This window comes from Saccopteryx bilineata, chromosome 2 (genome assembly GCF_036850765.1).
Source record: "Saccopteryx bilineata isolate mSacBil1 chromosome 2, mSacBil1_pri_phased_curated, whole genome shotgun sequence".
NCBI classification, from domain to species: Eukaryota; Metazoa; Chordata; class Mammalia; order Chiroptera; family Emballonuridae; genus Saccopteryx; species Saccopteryx bilineata.
This window is the reverse complement of record NC_089491.1, coordinates 248,104,922-248,122,321: the sequence shown is the minus strand read 5'-3', so window position 1 is coordinate 248,122,321 and position 17,400 is coordinate 248,104,922. Positions and strand designations below refer to the sequence as shown.

The following is a 17,400-nucleotide window of genomic DNA, read 5'->3' as shown; positions in this document are numbered from 1 at the left end:
AAGCCAGCTAATAAGAGAACAAAGGCAAACATTAGGAACCTTGACAACATGAAATAATAGTAAAGTACTGCCTGGCAACCACTAATTTACTTTCTATCTCTATGAATTTGCCTGTTCTGGACATTTTATATAAGTGGCATCATATGATATGTGGCCTTTTGTATCTGGCTTCTTTCACTTAGCATAATGTTTTCTAGGTTCATTTATGTTGTAGACTGTGTCAATATGTCATCCCTTTTTATAGCTAAATAACATTCTATTGTATGGATATGCCACATTTTATCTTTTCATCAGTTGATGGATATTTGGGTTGTTTCCATTTTATTATGAATAAAGCTGCTATGAACATTTGTGTACAAGTTTTGTGTGGATATGTATTTTCATTTCTCTTGAGATGTGGAATTGCTGGGTCATATGGTAATCCCACGTGTAAGGACCTTTTTGAGGAACTGCTAAACTTTTCCACAGCAATTAATACCATTTTACCAACAATGTATGAGGGTTCCAATTTCTTTGCATCCATATTGACACTTGTTACTGTTAATTTTTAAAATTATACACATCCTAGTGGAAATGAAGTGGTATCTCATTGTAGTTTTAATGTACATTTCCCTAATGAATAATAATGTTGTGCATCTTTTCATGTGATTATTGGCCATTTGTATATCTTCTCTGAAGAACTGTCAATTCAAATACTTTATTCATTTTTAAATTGGGTTGTTTTTTTATTACTGAGCTGTCAGGATTCTTTCTCTATTCTGTATATTTGACTCTTATCAGATACATAACTTGCAAATATTTCCCATTTGTGAGTCATCTTTTACCTTACTAATGCACAAAAGCTTTTATTTTTGGTGAAGCCCAATTTATCTATTCTTTCTTTGATTGCTTGTGCTTTTGATGTCATCTGTAAGGAAATGTTGCCTAATTTAAGGTTATTTATATTTTAACATATGTTTTCTTCTAAGAGCATTACAGTTTTAGTTCTTACATTAAGATAGTCAATTTTGAGTTAATTTTCATATATGATATGAGGTAGGGTCCAAGTTCATTCTTTGGTAAGTGAATATTCAGTTGTCCCGGCACCATTTGTTGAAAAGACTATTCTTTCCCCATTGAATGGTCTTAGCAGCCATGTCAAAAATCAATTGACTATAAAATATATGGATTTATTTTTGAACTTTCAATTCTATTCTGTCGGTTTATATGTCTATTCTTTTTTTATATAAATAAATTTTTATTTTAATGGGGTGACATCAACAAATCGGGGTACATATATTCAAAGAAAATATTTCCAGGTTGTCATTTAGTTCTGTTGCATACCCATCACCCAAAGAAAGATCGTCCTCCGTCACCCTCTATCCAGTTTTCTTTGTACCTCTCCCCCTCCCCCTCTCCCTCCTTCCCTCCCCCCACCCTCCGTAACCACCACACTCCTGTCCATGTCTCTTAGTCTCGCTTTTATGTCCCACCAATGTATGGAATCCTGCAGTTCTTGTTTTTTTTCTGATTCACTTATTTCACTCTGCATAATGTTATCAAGATTCCACCATTCTGCTGTAAGTGATCCGATGTCATCATTTCTTCTAGCTGAATAGTATACCATGGTGCATATGTGCCCCATCTTCTTTATCCAGTCTTCTATTTTTTTTTTTTACAGTGATTAAAAACCTTTAAGCAAACTCTTGGCCAATACAGCAAGAATCCATAAAAGAGTAGTGTCCTTAACATGTTCACCAAGTCCAAGTTGACCCCATCACCATGCCAAATCCCTGAAAAATGCAACCCAACCACAGTTCAGTCTGTTAGGAGCTGTCACAGGGAGCAGGAGTCCAGGTAAAGTCTGCATGGCACTGGAATTGTTGTCACCATTCTATACTTTGCAGCTCATATCCAAGTCCCAATGACCGCTGCTTATAGCTGGTAATGGTTCAGGTAGACTGGAAAAGCCATTTGCAGCATGCGTGGATATGGAGCTTCTGTTCTCCTCTGCCTGGAGAGATGAGACCAGGTTGCTTTTCCCTGGAGCTCTGCGACTGTGGCTTGGTAAAGAGAACCTTGGGATACACTAAGCTGGGTGGCAAAGGTAGATTCATAATAGAAGTTGGCAAAAGGGGGAAAGAGCTCTAAATTAGGAGTAGGTCCCAGCCTGAAATATGAGTGGGGCATTGAGGTAGGAGGGATAAAGGAAACACTATATATTAAGCAAAGCAGCAGAAAATAGGACTATCAACACCCACAACAGAGATCTTTGAGGGAAGAATAAAAAACCTGACTATTCAGGTAAAACATAGTTAAGTGGCCCTTGTGCAAATGAGATCAGTTTACCTGCTTCTTGGAAGAAATACCCTAGGCTCGTCCACAGTGTCATAGATGGGGCCAACGGCCCTGGGCACCTTCAGCCTTCAGTGGCAAACCCCAGCTTTCTGGGCAAGGTTAGGTCATAGGTGGCTGGAGCAGGGCTGGAAGAGACTGAACCCTCCCTTAGAGGAGCGAGGGGGAAGCCTACCTTCCATTGTCCCTGTTTCCTCACAGCAGAGGCATGTAAGCCTGGCAGGCTTTAGCTCAATGACCTTCCTTTCCACTATTGAAGCAGAACCCAGATGGCATCTTATGAGACCCCTTTGGGGCATTGGAGCCTTTAAGGGTGTATCCTAAAAGCTGGTAGTTCCCCTGATCTCTATTGGGCTTTTTCTGCCTCTAGGTATCTTAATAGCCATGCTCAGAAGATCTCACTGAGGGTGTCTATTCTTTTTTTAAAAAATATTTTAGTTATTGATTTTAGAGACAGGAGAGGGGAGGGGAGAGGAGTTGGAAGCATCAATTCATAGTAGTTGTTCCTCATATGTGCCTTGACCAGGCAAGCCCAGGGTTTCAAACTGGCAACTTCAGCATTCCAGGTTGATGTGTTATCCACTGCACCACCATAGGTTAGGACCGTTCGGTTCTACTTGTCTATTCTAATGCTAGTACTGTACCACACATTTTTTTTTTTTTTTTTTTTTTTTTTTTTTTTTTTTTTTTTTTTTTTTTTTTTTTACAGAGACAGAGAGTGAGTCAGAGAGAGGGATAGACAGGGACAGACAGACAGGAACGGAGAGAGATGAGAAGCATCAATCATTAGTTTTTTGTTGTGCGTTGCAACACCTTAGTTGTTCATTGATTGCTTTCTCATATGTGCCTTGACCGCGGGCCTTCAGCAGACCGAGTAACCCCTTGCTGGAGCCAGCGACCTTGGGTTCAAGCTGGTGGGCTTTCCTCAAACCAGATGAGCCTGCACTCAAGCTGGCGACCTCGGGGTCTCGAACCCGGGTCCTCTGCATCCCAGTCCGACGCTCTATCCACTGCACCACCGCCTGGTCAGGCTGTACCACACAGTCTTGATTACAGTAGTTTCATTTTGTTTTGAAATTGGAAAGTGTGAATCTTCTAACATTGTTCTTGTTCAAAACTGCTTTAACTCTTCTGTATGCCTTTTAATTCTATATAAATTTTAGAATCAGTCTGTTCTTTTTTTTTTAAGGCAGTTAGAATTTGGATAGGAAGTATATTGAATCTGAAGATTAATTTGGGAAGTATTGACATCTTCAAATTAAATCTTCTAGTCTATAACACAGAATCTTTCCATATTTTTCAACAATGTTTTGTAGTTTTATTGCTTTTATTTTAAGCTTAAAATTTATTCCTAAGTATTTTATTCTTTTTGATGATAATATAAATGGAACTGTTTTCTTAATTTCATTTTCAAATTGTTTGTTGCTAGTGTACTGAAGTGTAACTGATTTTGTACATTGATCTTGTATCCTGCAACTTTACTAAACTTATTTATTAGTTCTAAAAGGTTTTCTTTTGGGGGGTAGATTCTTTAGGGTGTCCTATTTATAACATTGTGTCATATGCAAATAGAGATGGTTTTACTTCTTCCTTTCCAATATGGATGACTTTTTTCTTTTTCTTGTCTAGTTGTCCTGCCTACAACCACAAGTACAGTGTTAAGTAGAAGCAGTGAGCATGGATATCCTTGTCTTATTCTTGATCTTAGAAGGAAAGTGTTCCATCTTTCACCATTAAGTATAATGTTAACTGTGGGTTTTTCATAGATGCCCTTTATCAGGTTGAGAAAGTTCCCTTCTTTTCCTAGTTTGTGTGTTTTTATCATGAAAGGGTATTTGACTTTGTCAAAATGCCTTTTCTATGTCTATTGAGATGAGGGTGTGTTTTTCTCTTCTTATCCTATTAATATGATCTATTACATTGATTTTGTATTGATTGATATTGTATGTTAAACCAACCTTGAATTCTTGGAATAAATCCCACTTGGTCATAATGTATAATCTCTTTTAATGTGCTGTTGGACTCAGTTTTCTATCGTTTTGTTGAGAATTCTTGCTTCTACATTCATAGGGATCTTGACCTGTTATTTGTCTTGTGATGTCTTTGTCTGTCTTTGGTATCAAGGTAAACTGACTTCTTAGAATGAGTTAGGAAGTGTCCCCTCCTCTTCTATAATTTTGGGAAAGTTTGAGAAGTGTTGGTGGTAATTCTTGAAACATTTGGTAGAATTCATCAGTGAAACCATGTGGTCCTGGGATTTTCTTTGTTAGAAATTTTGATTACTAACTCAAATTCATCAAATTTGGGAAGATTTCAGCCTTTATTTCTTACTGAGAATCAGCTGTTTTTCCTGAATAAATCTTCCTCAGGTTTCTGAAAGCTTTGGGTTAATTTCCAGATTTTAAGAAAAATAGATCCTGATGATTTTTGCCTATGTTTTCATGGAGGGTTGGAATGTGAAGTTTCTTACTCCTCCACTTTTACTGATATCACTCCTTGGTTCAGTTTCTGACAGAGCAGACAAAAGCATTCCAACTGATAAGAGATTTGTTTAGTTATAAAAGGAGGCATTAGGATGCTGGGTCTTATACTGTAATATACAAATGAATTAACTGTAGGTAATGATTATAAGTACATATCCCTAGGTCCCATCACAAATTCCAATAATTTTGCCTGGGGGCTCTGGCCTGTTGGCTCAGTGGTAGAGTGTCGGCCTGGCGTGCAGGAGTCCCGGGTTCTATTCCCAGCCAGAGCACACAGGAGAGGCGCCCATCTGCTTCTCCACCCCTCCCCCTCTCCTTCCTCTCTGTCTCTCTCTTCCCCTCCCGCAGCCAAGGCTCCATTGGAGCAAAGTTGGCTCGGATGCTGAGGATGGCTCCATGGCCTCTGCCTCAGGCGCTAGAATGGCCCTGGTTGCAACAGGGCAACGCCCCAGATGGGCAGAGCATCGCCCCCTGGTGGACATGCCGGGTGGATCCCGGTCGGGTGCATGCGGGAGTCTGTCTGACTGCCTCCCTGTTTGGGAAAGTTATAAAAAAAATACTTCAGAAAAATACAAAAAAAATTTTTTTTCCTGGGGCCTGGGAGTCTGTATTTGAGGGAGTCTGTATTGAGTCTGAAAGTTCAAAGATGCTCGGATGGGCCTCTTTGGAAGCACTGCATTTGCAGGATTAAAAGTAATAACAAACCAGTTAGAAGGTTGAGAGGAAAGGAGGTCATGTAAATGTGTTCATTTCACGTTTTTCATAGAACAGAGCCAAGAGAAACTGTCTACAGTTGAGAAATCAAGACATAGAGTGAATGCTTTAGCGTTTTTGAAATAGAAATGGCGAAGAGAGGCGACCTCCAGGGAAGAGGTTGAAGTGAGACGGGGCAACTTTGACTTTTTACTTTATAGTTCGGACTTTCTCAAATGCAGCTGTTATCTTGATAATAAATCAAATGCAAACAAAAGTCAGTAGGAGGGAGCTACTGTCCAACAACCCTGTCTTGCCTCCTTGGTGCCTCAGCCAGCCTGGTCCCAGCTACCTACCATCCACCAGCCAGCAACTGTGGCTGCACCACCATGCAGCCTGGCACCTTGGGAAGGATGCCAAGGAGCAGGCCTCCTCTCCTTTTGCTTGGACCATGCCCTCACCACCTTCCTCCAGAGAAGCAGGCCCTGGCAACTGAGTGCCAATAAGATGAACAGAACACTGTAATTCAAGGAAGTCAAGGGCTGCAACCTGGAGTCAAAGAGGCTGCAAGAATCTTCCCAAGGTCAAAGGGTGACCCAGTCCTTCCTAGAACCAGTAGTCTTTGGGGCTTAAAAACATAAGCATAAAATCAAAAGCAACCTTTGCTTGGAAGCTGGCTGTGGGCAGTTGGCTTAGCTTCCACCATGGATTCATCAGCCAACTGTTTCAGAGGTCTGGGCAGGGGGACACCTGACAGGATGTGCTGCGGAGCCAAGAGGGGATGGCCGCTTCTGGGGGAGGCAGGAGTGATGACAGCTGTGCCCTTGGACAGTGCAGAGACGTGCCTCTCCCCCAACCTGTCCTCTTGCTCTTCAGGGCTGTTTTCTGGGTAAGGTTATCTGGATGGTGCAGCCTAAAGCCCTCTGGTCCAAAGCAAATGCCAGAGACTCATTGTCCTTTCCATGATGGAGGCTTTTCTCCCTTCCCAAACATCCTGTGCTAGCATGGGAAATGCCTCCAAACAGAAAAATCGACAAAACTCCTTTTCTCCATGGAGCCCAGAATCCAGACCGGAGCAGGGATGGGGAGGGAGGGAGGGAAGCGGGGTTCTGGGACTTCTTCTGACACCCCAGGTAGCATGACACTATGCTCAGACGAGCTGAGTAAAGGACATGGGGAGTTAGTGTTTGGGGGTTTCTCATAGTGCTGTGAGTGCCACTGTAGCAGAAGGCTTCTCAGAAGAAACAGCACATGAGCTGGGCCTGGCACTGGGCAAGCTTTGGATGCAGGGAGGCAGAGAAGTGCCCCTGCCTTACTCTAACAGGCTAAAAGGTGCAGTGACTTACCCATCACTCAGGCTACCCTTGCCTCTTGCTCTCTGGGTCTCCTGAAATGAACTCTGGGAGGTGGAGGAATCTCACATGACCCCACCTGGAGGCTCCTGCCAACTCATTGTGCACAAGCAAATGATCTGCTTTTTAAAAAGAATTCACACCTCTGTTAGTATAAGCTCTGTTCTTACTTCTGGCTTCAGGAGTGGTAAGAACCAGCTCTGTTCTTCCTGGGTTCTTCTCCAGGTGTGAGTTGGCATCTCCCACCTTTAGCTTCTTTACTTACCTGTCAAATGGACGGATAGATGTGTACCAGGGGTCAACACAGTGACAAAATCCACTGACGGTGATCAATCAGTAAGGTAATGAGAGCAGCAGCAAACATACTCACTTGTCACCTGTGGCGAGCCTGGCACTATTCAGAGTATGGACATATTGGATTCTCCAATTCTGCTGTCCATTCTGATGCATGGGTTTCCCTGCCCCCCCAACCACCAAGTTGTTCTGGGACACCAGCTGGTGTCCTATCATTTAATTCAATTCTGATACTATCTATCTCTAAGTAGCAACCAATTCCACAGGTTGGGGGCTCAGCCCCGCAAGACCATCCCCACTTCAGATGCCAATCACAAGTCCAGGTTGTCACCATTGCTTCTGACTAACTGGCTATAAATCAGAAGTTCCCACGACTTGCTCGAGTTTGATTCATTTGTTAGAGTGGCTCTCAGAACTCAGAGAAACATTTTGCTTACTAGGTCACTGGTTTATTATAAAAGGATATAACTCAAGAGCAGCCAGATAGAAGAGATGCATAGGGCAAGGAACTGGGACAGGGTCTGGAGTATCCGTGCCCTCTGAACACACCACCGTCCTTAAGTCTCCACGGGTTCATCAACCCAGAAGCTCTCCTAACCCTGTCCTTTTGGGTTGTTATGAAGGCCTCATTATATAGGCATGATTAACTAAATCAATGGCCTTGGGTGATTGAACTTAATCTCCAGGGCCTGTCCCCAGACCTTCCCAGAGGTGGGGGATGGCACTGAAAGTTCCAACCCTCTAATCACATGGTTGGTTCTCCTGGCAACCAGCCCCCATCAAAATACAAACATCTTTAGTGCTCTCTTCATTTAGGAAATTCCAAGGGTTTTAGGATCTCTGTGCCAGGAACAAGGAGGAAGATCAAATATATATTTGTTATTATAAATCACAGACTGTAACCCTTGGGTTCTGCCATCAGTACACCCACTGTGGAGAGGGAGGACACTGTGATACATCATGGGGTTAGGAGTGGCAGAGTCATGATCTAACCAGCCCTTTGCTTTTGGCTACTTACTATCCTGCCCCTCCATTAGTCCAGGTGAATGGGACTGGTCATCTTTGTAGCAGCCTCAGAGGTCCAGGAAAACACCAAACACTTAACCCCAGTGTTTGCTAAACCAAAGAATGAAAATGAGTACCTATAAACATTCAGCACATGAAATAGACTGTTATTGTAACTGCAGGGGGGGTATGAGTGAAATTAATAGAAAGATAACATGTCCTCAGGATCCACAATAAAACAAACACATGCTTAAGTCAGTGAGACCAACTACAGCTGTTGTATCATAATAATTGGGAGTCTAGATGAAGATGTGAGACATTTGGAAAAAACATGGACACTTAAAAGGCACAACTGGTTCTGAGCATCAGGTTTCACAAGACTGAAATCAAGGTGTTGGCAGGGCCACGTTCTTTTTTGTAAGCTCTGGGTTGAATCCAATTCCATACTCATTCAGGTTGTTGGCAAAATTCAGTTCCACATGGTTTCAGGACTGAGGTCCCTGCTTCCTTGCTGGCTGTTGACCAGAAGTCACTCAGTTTCCAGAGGAGGCTGAAATCCCTGGTTTATGGTCCCCTCAAAGCCCACAATGGCAGGTTGAGTTCTTTTAGCACTTTGTCTCTCTCTGACCCACTCTGTCTCCTCCCTCGCTCTCAATTCATTCTCTGACTCTTCTGCCTTCTGCTGCTGCTTCTAAGGGCTCATGTGATTCCATTGTGCCTGCCCAGGTTATCCAGGATGAGCTCTCTCATTCTGGTCAGTTGATTATAATAAGCTTCATATTATCAGCTAAGTGACATTCTCTTTACCTTACTGAGTTTGTCTTCTTATTTGCAAAATGGAGATGTTTACTGCAAATATTCACTGAGCACCTTCCAGTGTTCTAGGTGTGGGGGATATAGCTAGATTTATTTCCTCAGTGATTGGTCAGCTCACCTGGGACCCACAGGTAGGACAGAAGATCTGGCTCTGCTCAAATTTAGAGCCAGGCTCCCCAATTCCCTATTTGTTGAAAAGCTCATTTGTAATGTCCACATGTTGCATATATCAGTAGCTTCTTTCTGGTTTTGAGTAGTATTGCATTACATGGATTATCTCAATTTGTTTACTTATTCATTGACAGACATTTAGATTATTTCTAGTTTTTGAATATTACTAAATAATGTTTTTATGAACATTTTAGTTTAAGTCTAGTGTGGAACATTTTTATTTCTGTTGGGTAAGTAACTAGGAGTAGGGGTCCTGGATTACATGGTAAGTGTATGACAACTTTATAAGAAACTATCAGGATTCTTCCAAATTGGTTGCACTATTTTGCTCTCTTGCCAGCAGTGTATGAGAATTCTGGTTGGTCTACATTTTCATCAACATTTGCTTTTGTCTGCCTTTTAAATTTTGGCCATTTGAGTGGATTTGTACTGGTTTACTGCTGTCTCACTATGGCTTTGTTTCTTTAATGACAGATGACAGCTGAGCGCCCTACATGAACTTATTTGCTGTTTGTATATCTTCTCTGGTGAAGTACCTGCTCTATTTGTAGTTTTATTGTAGGGTTGAGTGAGTTCTTTATGTATTTTGGGGTAGAAGTCTTTTTTTTTATCAGATATGTGTTTTGATTTCCTCCAATTTTGTGACTTGCTTTTATTTTCTTAATGAGTTCTTTCTAAAAAAATAATTTTCTTCAGGTTTATTGAGATATGACAAGTAACATTCACCCTTTTCAGGTGTAGAATTCTATGCACTCTACCACCACAATCTAAATAGGAACTATTCCCATTGCCCTCTCCAAATTCCCTCATACTCTGTTCTGGAAGCCGTCTTTTAACGAGCTCTGGGTGCTTATATACAAGGGATTCTATTTACTGGGTAGGACACTGAATGCCTCTAGGTCAGCTTTGTGCCCTGACTCATAAATTCCAGGGTAACAGGAAAAGGCCCACTAAACATCCTGTTACACACAGCTCTAATAAAAACAGTAATAATAACACCAAACCCTCATATAGTGCTTTCCAGGCACCAATCTCATTCTCTACTATACTAACTCTATGATCTTCATAGCGACACTCCCTGTACAGTGCGATAACTAACCGTATTATCCAGCTGAGGAAACTGAGGCACAGAAGAGGGAAACTGAGAGCCAGAGCTCTCAGGACTCTTGGGCCACAGAGATGCAATCCTAACTCTGGGGGTCTGGCTCGAGTGCACACTGCCAGGCACCACGCGGAAGAGGCAGACGAAAACTACCCACAAAGCTGTCGTTTCCACTGCTTGTCTGGTTGAAATTGGTATGAATAAGGGAAGTTAGTGGTCAGGAGCAAGGAGAAGGTACAAATCACGGCTGCCACTTTTGTCTGCCCTGAGCGCCTCTCACACCATTGACTGCGGATTGGAGGGAAAAGCCGGCGCATCCCCACCTCCCAGACACCTGGTCTACTTGCCCTCTGCAGCCCCAAACCTGTCGAACCCTCCAGCTCGAGGACCGCGCCAGCGCCACACTCCATTGCAGGTGCTCGGGTCCCCGGCCCGCGGGACCGCAGCCTCCCGCTCGGAGATGCGCAGTAACCCTCGCCTTCGGGTCTCCAGCAGAAAGACTGCAGCCTGGGGCCCCGCCATTTCCCCGATCAGGTGCTCGGTCCCGGAGGCCGCCAGTCGCTCCAGGACTCAAGGCCACCACCGCCGCGACGAGGCACGGGACACGTGCCGAGCGGGGGCTGCGCATGCGCGTGGCGGTCTGTGCACAGGTTCCGGCGGCGGGCGGCGCGAGCCGGCGGGGCGCCCCGGAGGCTGGAAGCGTGGCCAGCTCGGGTGAGCGATGCTGCTAACCGGACCTGGGATTCCTGGCAGGCGTAAACGGTAGCAGCAACTTCCCCAACTTCTCGTATGGTCCGGCAAAAGGAGAGGATAGTTCCCGTCAGTCGCGTGTGGAAGGAACCGAACGCGGCTCTGGGGCGGGAGAGATACACATGACCCCCTGGAGTCCGCGCGAACTAAGGGTGCGGAACTGCTGGTGCCCACCTTTAAGCCCCCTGTGTTTCTGACCGTCCATCGTCAAGGCCCTGATTAGGAAGGGGTGGTGATGGGTGGGTTGTTTAACGTTGGTAAATAAGATTTAAAATCGATGGTCATGATCCCAGCTGTGCCCAACACCGTGGCTTTGGGCCAGGCACGTCACATTCCTGGAGCCCTTTATTCCCATTGTTAAAATTAGGAAGGTGAACAACTGTTCAACACTTCACATTATTAAATTGAAGGAAACGGAATGGCCGCTTGACTAACTCATACACACGCTTGCATTGGGTGCGGCAGCGTGTGCCTGGCCTGGCTCACCTACGTGAAGGACTGGGTGGCTGGGATCTCATCTCGAGATCTCGTGGTGAGATGAGTAGTGTTGATAGTGTGGTAGAGGACAGAGTAGAGGCCAGGCGTGAGTGGCTTCTGCGTGGGAAGAGGGCAAGTCAGTGCAGATTTCACCCAGGAGATGTCTTTTGAACTGGGTCTGGAAGGATGAGATGGAAGTGGTGTGCTCCTGCCAATGGGGATGCCCCAAAGCCTGCACAGGCCATTGATGTGTCTGGAGAGCTCTGGGAATGGCTGCCAGACTGGTGCTGGGCCTGTGGGGAAGCAATAGGTAGGCTTGGTGGGGGGTGGGGGTAGAGAGTGTGGAAGGTTTTGAAAGCCCCAGCAGGAGGTGAAAAACTCCAGAGGGTCCTCAGACACGGAATTAATATCAAATGTGTGTTTCAGTAAAGTATTTCTCAGGAACCAGACAGGAAGTATAATTGTACAAAGGGGATGTTGGAGGAAGGAAGTTAATCTCAGTCCCTGGAGTGATGAGGGCCTGAGCCTGGGAGTGAGTCCACCAGGAATGGAGATGGAAGCAGGGTTTCAGAGAGATTTTGGAGATAATAACTGACAGACTGACTTCATTGGCTCCCCATCACATCTGGAAAACCCCTGGGGATTGAGTCATTAAGACATTTGAATTTCTGCCAAGTACAGACATTGTGCCAGGCACTCAGATCTAAAGGTAAAAAAGTCCTAGTCTCTGCCCTCAAGGTGTTTGTAGTTGAGCAGAGGAGATGAACACATAACTAGATGATTATATGTTTATCCATGTGCCATAGAGCATTACAAGTGTCTCTACCTGAGCCAGGTGCGGTGGAGGCAGAGCTTCAGGAAAACAGGAGTTCCTAGCAATGTGGGCCTCCAACTTGCATGAGCAGGAAGGCCAGGCCACTTGTGATCTGCTTAGAGCACTAGAAGTGGATACTGGAGTGAAGATGACCTAGTAGAACTAGATGCTGCAGTGTGAAGTGGAGGTGGAGCTTCAGTTTTATTCTCTAGGGCAGTGGTCCCCAACCTTTTTTGGGCCACGGACTGGTTTAATGTCAGAAAATATTTTCATGGACCGGCCTTTAGGGTGGGACCGATAAATGTATCACGTGACCGAGACAAGCGTCAAGAGTGAGTCTTAGACGGATGTAACAGAGGGAATCTAGTCATTAAAAAAAATAAAACATCGTTCAGACTTAAATATAAATAAAACAGAAATAATGTAAGTTATTTATTCTTTCTCTGCGGACTGGTACCAAATGGCCCACAGACTGGTACCGGTCCGCGGCCCAGGGGTTGGGGACCACTGCTCTAGGGGATGGGAAGCCATCGAAGGATCTAACTCAAAGTAGGACTCATTCAAATTTGACTTCCGACAGCTTACCCTGGGTGTGTCATGGGGCACCGTTGTAAAGGGGAGAAGTAGGAAGAAGTGGTAGCCGGAAGTGCTGGGAGAGTGGCGGCTGCACCTGGGCAGTGGTGGCAGGAGCAGGGTGGGTAAGGGTATGGGGAGTTTGGGAAGAAGAGGAGTGTGGGGCAAGCTGTTGGGAAGTGAAGGATGAAGGGGAAGGTGCATGGGGCTCTGGGGACATCCAATGGAGATACCTAAGGGCAGTTTACTAGCTAAGCAGAATGGCAGTTCTCCTAACCTTGGTGAGCTTGTCTTCTCACATGCAAATTGGGGATGGCAATACCTGCCTCCTAATGCCAGGGTGATTCACTCCACGAATATTTACTTAGCACCTGCACATGTTCTAAGTGCCAAGGATTTAGCTAGATGCTGCTGTATAAAATACACAGAAAATCCAGGGTAAGCTAAAAATAAAGGGCCTAATTAGAGGTGTAGATGTGGCTGTCATCCACATTAAGGTCCCAGAAGAGAGTCAGATGACCACTGAGTGAGTGAGAGTCCCCCCATTGGAGGGTGAGATTTAGGCTGCCTGATGACAGTGTGCTGGCCGGCAGGGAACACGGCACTGGTGGGTGTCTGAATGGCCTTGGTAAGGCCATGTTCAGCATCATTGTTTGTGAGTGGACTGTCTCTAAACTCTTTCCTAGTGATTACCTGTGTGCTTCTACTTCTGTGTGTAGGGGGAACTGACTCTGAGAGTTTAGTTACATGGACCCAAGAACTTAAGGGTCTCCTGGGTGTCCCCCAGGCCTGTGGAGCTCTGCTGGGAGCCTGCCTTCTCTCAATATGCAGTGTGTGTTTTCAGAGTATCATTATTTGGGCACTGTTCTGCATAAGAGCAGAACAGTGACTTTTATTATTTCTTATCACCATTCTTCAGAGCAGGCTCACTGTTACCTCATTTTATAGCTGGGAAGATTAAGACATGATATTAAATGCCATGCCAGAGGCCACACAGTTACCTGAAGGACTCCCAGAAGTATTTCATAGCTCCAGTCAGATCAATGTCAATAGCACATTAATGATTTTGTAAAAAGGAAGTAACAACAATGATTTTTCAAAAGGTAATTTATAAATAACCTTGGAGTTTTTAACCATAGTTTTTACTTAATTTAAAACCTTCCAAAGCTAATAAAAACAGTTGTTAATATTTACTGAGTGCTTCACAAACACGGTACTTCATAGTAAGGTGGAGTAAGGTTGGAGTGGGACGGAGTGAGGTGGGATTAGGTTGGAGTGAGGCAGAGTGAAGTTGTAGGGTGAGGTGGAGAGTAAGGATGGGGTGAGTTGGAAAGAGCTGAAATAAGGTTGAAGTGAAGAGGGTAAAGTCGGGGAAGGACGAATAGAGTTGGAATGAGGTGGAATAACTGGTCCAAGATCATTGGTCAGTAAGAAGCAGAATTTGTTTTTGAACTCAGTATGTTAGGCCTAGAACCTCAGCTTTTAACTACTAGGCACATCACCCCTTCTTTGATTTGTCTTTGAGATCTTACTATGAACACTTGTAATTCAATAGCCAAAATTAACTTTTAAGGGTTCACACCCTTAAAGGGTTGCAAGCCTTCTCTTACCCTTCTTGTTCAAGCTAACTAAGGGGCTTAAACTTGATATAACTGGAACGGGAATTTGTTGCAGGACTTGGAGGCCCGCACCGATCGGGCATCCTTGGATTTGCCCACGCTGAGGCCGTCAGTAGCGTTGGCTTCTGCCTTGAGAGGGGAGACTCGGGAGCTGAGATGGCATCCCCAGGTGGACAGCAGCTAGTTCAGAGAATAGTATTAGAGTGAAAACTCACCACTTGCAGAGAATGATTTGGCATGTACACAGAAAATAACTTTCTTAAATTCAGTGTTTTTTTCTGAAAAGTAAGATACAGTGACCCACACATCTCTGAGTTTCTCAAATTCTGGCTTAATCCGGGAAGGCTGAGGTCCACCTCTCTTCCATTACCCAATCTTATACGAAGTGCCTGTTGCTTCCAGGTTTTGGCTCTTAGATGTGATGGAGCACAGGTAGTGATTTGGGCATCCTGGGGCGCCACTTGGAGGAGGGAACTAGCGGAGAGGGAGAGCTGGGGTAGCTGGTTCAGTGTGGGCCACAGGAGAGGGACAGACTTGTCAACCTGATTTCTCCACAGTTATCCATGCAGTGTCCTGCTCACTCCATCTGGCTGGAGAGTTATTTGGAAGCAGTCATATGATCTAGATTAATACGTGGGTAAGGCATTGGCTTTAATAAAGTTGTGACTTTATTAATGAGTTTTTTTAACCTTTCATGTGCTTCGGAATGTTGACGATTTAAAAATCTTATTACTTAAACCTATTTTTCTTTCAGGCAAAGATGTGCCTTTGGCATGTGGGGCTTTGTCTGAAGTGACGAAGACATGTGCCACAAGCCCTCTCGCCTCCGAAGTGGCAGTTGCCAAAACTAACAGCTGTGAAATTATTTGTGACTCTTAAGGGTAAACATATTTGTCTCTTTTCATTATATGGTGAGCAAGTGCTAGCAGTGCCTCTTTGGAACTGTGATTCACTCTCCCTACTGTATTTTTTTAGGTTAGAAGTGGACACAGAAAGCATGACATCGTTTGTTTTCTTTGGGATCTGGGTTATGAGTTTGGGCCCCATTTTCGGGCAGACCTTGGCTTCTCAGTCTCTGCGAGATCTGACTTTCCTGTTTTTGTCATTCTCGGTTTATTTCGTAGGTATGCTTTGTGTATGGGAGAAAAATACCCGTGAAGGAAGCTTCCCAGAGGGTGACCAGGTGCACAGTTCAGCCAAGTAGGTGACTCCGAGGGACGCTTCTCTTTGTGTTTGTTCATGTCGGGAAGGGTGTGACAAGCATGCTGGGAGAGACTCGGCTCATGGCCAAATAACTTTACCACCTGAGGTTCAAGGCGCCTATTCTGAGGGGTCTAGCCTCAGCTGCTGAGAACCCAAGCTTGTGGGAAGCACACAACCCCGATGACTCTCCCAGTACCCTGCCTGTTGATCTCTCATTGTACATGTTCCTCTGAGCTGATACATAGAGCTCCCCCAAATATACATTTATGTGTATAGAAGCGTATCTGCGTACATGCTGAAGTCTTTGTGAGTAGAATAAGAAAAACAAAGAAAGGAAAAAGGGTTGAGGGGTGGATAGAAAAAGGCAGCACACTGATAGTTACTGAAGCTGGATGATGGCCCCATGGGGGTTCATTATAGCCTTCTCTCTGGTTTTGTGTATATTGAAAATTGCAAAATAAAAATATTTAAAAATGTATGTAGTATAGAAACATTTTTTTAAAATGTTTGATCCAGACAGTACTCACTGCTCCCAGCTTGGCGGCATGTGCTGCGCTGGGCACTTGTGTGCCACAATGACTACTTTCGTGACACCCGGAGCTGGGGTGGGGCGGACATTACTCTAACATCACACAAATGCTGACTTTCAAACAGAGAGGAACCCTTTGAAGCACAGTGACGGGCATGATAACCTTGAACAGCGGAAACTGTTAGCGGGTGGGTCTGAATAAGCTTCATAGAAGGATTAAGGACTGAACTGAGGGCTAAAACCTGACTGAGAGTTAACTTGGCACCATGGGGTAGGGGAGAGAGGGAAAAGAGAGTTCCAAAAGGTGGGGCTCGCCTCTGTGTAGTCTCTGGGACCTGGGGTGGGCCAGGGTGATGATTGAAAGATGAGCAGGGGGTGTGCCAGCCCTTGTGATGGAATTGCCCTTGTCCTGGGAGCCATGGACAGCCAGCGCTGCCATTTTGGCTGCAACGTGCAGGGTGAAACAGGGTGGGGGGAGGTGGAGGTGGATACAGGTACGTCTGAGAGAGATGTAGGACTTGGTGCCAGTCTGGATGTCGGTCAGGAAGAGGGACGGTCAGTGCCCCAGTTGTGGGCTGTCAAATGCTAACATGGGAAACCAGAAGAAGGGCCAGGTGTGGCGGAGAAGTCTTGACTTGGTGAGTTGGAGGGAAATCTTACCAAGATAATTGGTCATGTGGAGTTGGAGCTCAGAGCAGGGGTCTAGGTGGAGAAAGGAGCTGGGGGACTCCTCACAGGCGGGTACGGTGCGAGCCAGGGATGCTGCTTGAAGAGAGGCCCCGGACAGCAGGAAACCAGGATGAGGCGGTGTTGGCCAGCTCTAGCGTGCACTCCAGCCTGGCTTGGGTTTTTTTCTTTTTAAAATTAAACCAGTTTTGCTTAGGACTGCTCTTTGTAAAAATGTTAAACCACAGCAAGTACATACAGATACATACTCTTTTAGACCCATTTCTGTACAGCTAATGTACATATGTATATACCGTATTTTTCTCTCCATAAGATGCACTTCCCCCTCCCCCCAAAGTGAAGAGGAAAATGCCCGTGCATCTTATGGAGCAAAAAACATGGTATTTTATTAAATATTTTAACACACCATTTGGTTCAGAATGTTTTTTTTCTTATTTTCCTCCTTAAAACCCTAAGTGTGTCTTATGGTCAGGTGCGTCTTACAGAGTGAAAAATACA

General features: G+C 44.7%; 1 long non-coding RNA gene across 2 annotated transcripts; it reads left to right on the top strand.

Moving 5' to 3' along the window:
* The first annotated feature begins 10,887 nt into the window (after window positions 1-10,887).
* On the top strand, window positions 10,888-16,070 carry LOC136323187 (uncharacterized). 2 transcript variants are annotated; one of them, XR_010728932.1, is made up of 4 exons: window positions 10,888-11,012; window positions 15,041-15,120; window positions 15,238-15,364; window positions 15,608-16,070. It is a non-coding gene; the product is annotated as an uncharacterized lncRNA (long non-coding RNA). The 2 variants fall into 2 exon arrangements; XR_010728933.1 differs by lacking the exon at window positions 10,888-11,012 and adding an exon at window positions 11,078-11,152.
* The last annotated feature ends 1,330 nt before the right edge of the window (window positions 16,071-17,400 follow it).